The sequence below is a fragment of the Sapajus apella genome, unplaced genomic scaffold (assembly GCF_009761245.1).
Source record: "Sapajus apella isolate SASKATOON/1434 unplaced genomic scaffold, GSC_monkey_1.0 scaffold35, whole genome shotgun sequence".
Classification (NCBI taxonomy): Eukaryota; Metazoa; Chordata; class Mammalia; order Primates; family Cebidae; genus Sapajus; species Sapajus apella.
In genome coordinates, this window is record NW_022436975.1 from 8,888,321 (window position 1) to 8,894,729 (window position 6,409).

Genomic DNA, 6,409 nt, shown 5'->3' on the forward strand with positions numbered 1-6,409 from the left:
TTGACTCTTACCAATGCACTGTGCATAGATATACAAACACTTGAGGCCTTAAGTGAATTTCAAATCTCTTCATCTCTCCTGAAAGTGAGCTAATATTTCTTTCACAAGTTCTCTGCTTTGTTTCTCATGGTACATGATGTAGAATTTTGTTGGATATTTTCTCCCCAGCTTCATATTTTAATTTTTAAAGCTCTTGATCAACTATTAATAGGTCATTATTATTGAGACGCATCAACTAGCCTAGAACAACATTAAGTAATTTATACTCTTATTTTAAATCCTTATATCAACCTTTTCATAAAGATATTAAGTTAACTACATATATTAGAATATTGAGACTGAGGGAGGAGGCGTGGAATCATGGCCACTATGGTTGCTGTTTGCGGTGGTCTAGGGAGGAAGAAGTTGACACACTTGGTAATGGCTGCTGTCAGCCTTACACATCCCGGGATTCACATGGTGCTGTGGCGAAGAGGTTGTTCGCAATATAAACAGGTATCCAGCAATGAGGACCTGCCCGTTCCAATGGAAACCCTTAGAGAGAACCACTTAAGAAGTGTATCTTGTGTGGAAAGCGTGTGGATTATAAGAATGTACAGCTTTTGTCCCAGTTTGTTTCTCCATTTACTGGGTGCATTTATGGAAGGCACATTACAGGTCTTTGTGGGAAGAAACAGAAAGAAATCACAAAAGCAATTAAGAGAGCTCAAATATTGGGGTTTATGCCAGTTACATACAAGGATCCTGCATATCTCAAGGACCCTAAAGTTTGTAATATCAGATATCGGGAATAAATTCTATCATGTTACCACCAATAAACTTACCTTACAATACATGCTTGTATGATGCCAATACTGACTCAAACCAACCTTTGGATAGAAAAGTGTTTCAGGGGTGAGGTAAGGAGTGACACTGCCCCTTCATACCAGTCAGTGTCCATTAAGCACATCGCTTATTTAAAATGTTAACACTCATCACATTTTACATGTTGAATAAAAGTGGTTCTGTGTGATTGTCATTAAAAAAAAAAAAAAGAATATTAAGACTGATAAAGGTAAAATGGCATACTCCAGCCAATGTAGCTAATAAGTATAAGAACGCATTGGGATTAGGTCTGACTGGTTCCAGAGCTTATGTATTTCTTCTTCAACTGTCCACTACCACCAGACTGGCAGGTCAAACAGACACTTGGCATTATATTAGAATACATTCAGACGTCACGAGTTTCTTAGCTTAATTAGAATGAATGACAGATCTTAACTCTGAAAGGGCATATTGCTACTGTGACAAAAGCTATGGTGACTCAAAATACAATTTTTTGGAAGAGCCATGGCTGCAACAGTGGCTCTATGGTGGCTTTAGGAGCATACTGTATGGCTACACACTTTATCCTTGTCATCAGAGATAAACAGAATAAATTACCAGAAGGCAGCTCACTCCATTCTCCCCTGCACCCCACCAAGAAGGTAGGCAAGAATAATTCACTGTTTACTATTCCGACATTGCTTTAACCACCATTGCAGGGCTTTCAGTGCCAAGAATGGTGTCAGACCCCTATTCAAGCATGCTAGAAGGATAATTTTTTATTTTGACATAATTCAACCTAACAATTATTTTTACCTTCTTTCTAATCTACTAACATAAGAAAAACATGATTGTACAGAATCCTGATCTCACCCCGCCACTTGGGGTTGTGTCTAAGTTTCTAGGACATCAATAGTGCCAATATCGAGTTGGACAGCATTATGGTCTATCACTTCTTCCCTGTGCATTGGGCATACCATGCTTGGTGCCATGTCTATTGCCTACCTGGTCCTCTGTCATCCATCCATACAAGTGTCAGCACAGATGTCCCCTGGAGCCCATCAGGTATGGGAGTCTCTGTGGCCACGTTTTGCTATTTTTGGCCACATGGGGTTCATTCTGCTGCTTGCACACTCTTCAGAAAACTCTGTGAGGCTTCCTGGAAGCGTGATGCCAGCATTTCTTCTCTGAGATCTTGTTACTTCCCCAAGCTATACCTGAGACACAGTTACAAAACCCCTCTGCTCTCAGATAGCAAAAATATGTTGGGCTGAGTGTTCCTGTCAGGCTTAGTGTGGAGACGTTCTGCCTTGGGAAACCACCGTGCCTTGGTTGTCTTTAAACCCTGTCAGCTTGTCCCACCAGCCTGAGGAATATTTTTTTTTATCTTAAGGCTCTCGAGGTGGGGGGCTCTAAGGAAGTGGATAGACATTTGCTTTTACCTATAAAGCTCTCCCATCAATTTTTGTATCCTCGCCGTTACCCTGAGGTCTTGGGTTTTTGAAACTCAAAATCCAGGGAAACACTTCTTTTCCTCTGCTCTCTGCTATCACATTTATCTCCTAAGGTAATAAACTGAAATGGTCTAATTGCATGGTTAGGAGGAAAGGGCAAGGGGAAAATGGTTAGAGAGGAGTTGGGGGATAGATGAACGTTTTCGAAATACTCTTCACTCACACTTCGCCTGCTCTGGGGCTGCAGGACCACAAGCAGAAACAGAGTAGGCAGCTCTAGATATCCCTGACCAAGAAAAGTGATGAAAACAGCATTGGTTTGATGGCTGTGCATTGCCTCAATCTTCATAGACAAAAAAGTGCAGTGAAGCGGCAACCAGAGGGAAGGGGCACAAAGGAGAAGGAATTCTCTCTCTACCTACCATGTGTCAGGCTCCAGGATTAGCAGCTTCATTAAATGTTACTTCTTTGATTGTCATGGAGTAGGTGTTACCACATCTACTTCATCTTTCTTCCTTTATCAAAAGTGCTCAAGATCCGAACTTACAGTTTTAAAAACCAGCTATTTCTAAATGCCAAATACCTCTTTCAATCATTTTTATTCAACTCATGTTCATGTCGTGCCTATTGTGTGCAAGGCATAATATGTATTCAGTTCGTAGCACGTGGACGTAAATGAGACAGACAAGGAAGAGAAAAGCTGCCTTCTCCACACTCACAGATGGGCAAGGGCACAGGGAGGGAAGTCAGTGTCCTCATGAGTGCAGAGTGGGGACAAGGGGGTTCAGGGCAAGTGTGACAGGAGTAGGGGCATATGGGGTGGGTTCCAGTCTTGACCCTAAGGGTAATGAAAGCCTCTGAATGTTTTGATTTCAATTTCTAAAACCTCACTCTGGTTACATGCAGAAAACAGATTGGAGAACAAGTGCTTAAAGATGAAGATGAGTCCAGGGGTCATTACAATCATCTAAGCAAGAAGTGATGCTGTTCTGATAAAGAGAAGAGACAGTGGAAAAACATCTGGGAGATCAAACACACAGGATTTAATGCTTGATAGATACAGAGGAGGTGGATGAGGGAGGAGGAGGAGTCCCTTTGGGAATCACTCCTTTGTTACATGCGTCTATTTTCTATAAGTCATGCCTTGGGCTGCATGTAATCAAACAAACAAGCACGAGAAGTCAGTGGCTTACAGTCCAGGAAGGAAATATGATAGATTTATCAAAAACAACTGCTGACCAGGTGTGGTGGCTCACACCTGTAATCCCAACAATTTGGGAGGCTGAGGTGGGTGGATTGCTTGAGCCAGGAATTTGAGGCCAGCGCTGGCAGCGTAATGAGACTCTGTCTATACCAAAAATACAAAAATTAATCAGTCTCATAACCTGGTCTCAAAATAGATAGATAGATAGATAGATAGATAAATTTTAAAACAACAAATTGCTTACATTTATTGACCACTTAAATTCTAAGAACTTTGCATTTATTAACTCATTTGATCCTAGAAGATTGGTACTCAGTTAATATTCATCTTACAAATGAGGAAACTGAGACAGGAGGAAGCAAGGTAACCTAGGCTGGTCTCACTCCACAGTTCACACTGCTTAACTATTATGATGGCAGTATGTTTAAGTTGGCATTGTATAAAACAGGAGAGAAGTTGTTGCAGCTGGAGTGAGAGGTTGAGTGGCAGCTAAGAAACCTTCACAGGATAAGGTGCCCCTGAGTCCACCCTGGCCAAAGAAATCACCATTTCAGCTCACAGGACAATTGGTCTAAGCAACACTTTTCGAGCTGTACAACTGGGACAGATAAAGATACAGTGGTAGGAGACAGAGATTCCCAATTCAATTTACCTCTGATGGCTGTGCATGTTGGGATGAGTCACAGACCTGTGGTAATGAAAGTGCTTAAAGATTAATGAGGCTGACTACAGTAACAGTGAGCCAGGAGCTCAATGTCTAAATCATCTCCTTCACTATTGCTTAAATAATACCAGAGCAAAGATGAGAAGAGGAAAATCATTTAGGTAAATGTGACTGATGAGACGGTAGCTGTCGCATTAGGTCATGTTAGCTAGCGTGCCATCCTAAGGAGTGGAAAATTACAGGAGTAGTGAATAATTTGCATATTCATTTCATTACACTGTGTTAGTTTACTATTTCCTGAACATTAGCAGGCGTTAGCTTTGGCTCTGTAGAACCCAATGGACATTGTAGTGCCATTTGGACGGGATTCAGTTATTTATTAAATTTAACAAATTTCTCCCCTGACAATATTAACAGCAGTGGTGCACAGAAGGAAGGAAAACTAAGATGAAGGTCTTATTCATCCTGGCTTCCTCCTCCATTGACTATTTCATCATCCTTTTGTCTTTGCTGTGGTTTTCTGGACTCTGATGTTCCTTCCTCCTGTTGCCTCTATACCCATTCATTGCCGTCTAGTTCTTAATGCTTTACGGTTCGGCTATTGAAGAACACCAGTGTGCAAAGTGCCAGATGAAATGACTTCTCTTGGAGGTGTTCATTTGGTTTGACATCTCCCACACGCTCTTCACCAGCTCCATGTCTCCTCAGATTCAATTGTCTCCTCAGAAGATGATCCCTGCCCTTCTCTAGAAGGTATCCTCAGGCTTCTGTGGGCCCTGGCACTTCTGCTTTCTCTGGCCCCTTCCTTCACAAACATATTTTTAAATTTTCTTTTACAACCACATGGGTATAAAGACAATTGGTATACAGTATATTAAGCCATTTGTTTCAGCATAAAAGTTTTTACTTTTCTTCAGATTTTAGAATAAATTGAAGCCTTTTCATGGTTCTGTAGTATCCTGGGCCCTAGGCAGTGTGTCTCAGACCCTAGGGCCCAGCCAGCCTTGCCTGCTTCATTTTCTTCAGATCCCTCATCAACTGGACACAGTGATCTCCACTTGTGTGCTACCTGCCCTTCCCTCATAAAGGGGTGAGTCCCATGAGGTCAGGGGATCTGCTGCCTTATTTATGACTCTGTGTCAGCACTTAGAAGAATGCCTGGTATGTTGCCAGGTTTTAATAAACATGTATTGGATGAGTTGATAATGAATGACTTTCTTTTTGAGTTTCTTCTCTTGGCCTCTCTATTTTTTCCCCCTTTTTTGTTCCCTCTTCTTCCATCTTCCCTTTAAATGTAGCCTTCATTTCTCCAGCAACTGTGTAGGCTCACACTTCCTGGACGTTTCACACTGCTCTCTCCTCAGTACCATCTTCTCAACATGTATGAAACCAGCTCACTTCCTTCTCCCTCCCTCCTTGGTGTAGCTATCAGCATTGCTGCTAATATGATTGGTATCTCCATACTAGCAATGCCATTCTCATGTTTGCAGCTGCTCATGCCTGATACAAGAGGCCATCTCAGCATTCCCCTTCCACGTTGTACTGGATCCAACCTGTGCCCAGATTTGCCGGGCCTTCCCTGACCGTTTCAGGTGCATCCGTTTCCTCTCCACATCGCCCACACCTTCAGTAAGTCTTGCTCGTACAAGTGCACTGGCCTCTTAACCAGTCTCTCCAGGTCTCTTGTCTTTCTCTTTCTTATTCCAGAAGTCACACTTCTTTCTAAAAAATTTCCTTAAAATATTTGGCTGATGTCCATTGCATACAAAGTACATTTAAACTGCTCCATTTGATATTTAACACCTTGGCTCCAACTTAATTGCCTCGTTTTATTCTGCCACTCCAACAGACTCTATGATCTTGCCATGCCTCTCGGTGTGATAGTTCCTGACAACATATACTATACATTTTCTGCATTCTTTGTTCAAATTGCCCTTTCTGTCTAGAAGTCTACCCCTTACCCCCAGTATACTGCATCTGAATGCGCCAGTGGAGCACAGAATCTTGGCAGGTAGCAATTAGATCCTACACGACTCTGCCCTTCCCTGATACTAACACAGTGCTATAGATACAGAAGCACATCAGTAAATGTTTAAGTTAAACTCCAAAAAAATGAACAGAAAGAATGTAAACATAAAGAGCAAAAGCATCTAGTATAGGATCATATTTTATGTCAAGAAATGACAATTTTAACTTTTTAAGAAGAGGATAATCAATCACAGCAATCGTCAATTCAGGTAAATCTACTTAAATTGGTATAATGTTAAGCTTTATAACCATTTA

At 41.5% G+C, this 6,409-nt stretch overlaps 1 pseudogene across 1 annotated transcript; it reads left to right on the forward strand.

The window, feature by feature from the left end:
- Nucleotides 1–349: 349 nt before the first annotated feature.
- Nucleotides 350–833, forward strand: LOC116563496 (annotated as a pseudogene). Its single transcript, XR_004274423.1, has one exon. The product of XR_004274423.1 is annotated as a 28S ribosomal protein S18c, mitochondrial pseudogene (transcript).
- Nucleotides 834–6,409: the final 5,576 nt, after the last annotated feature.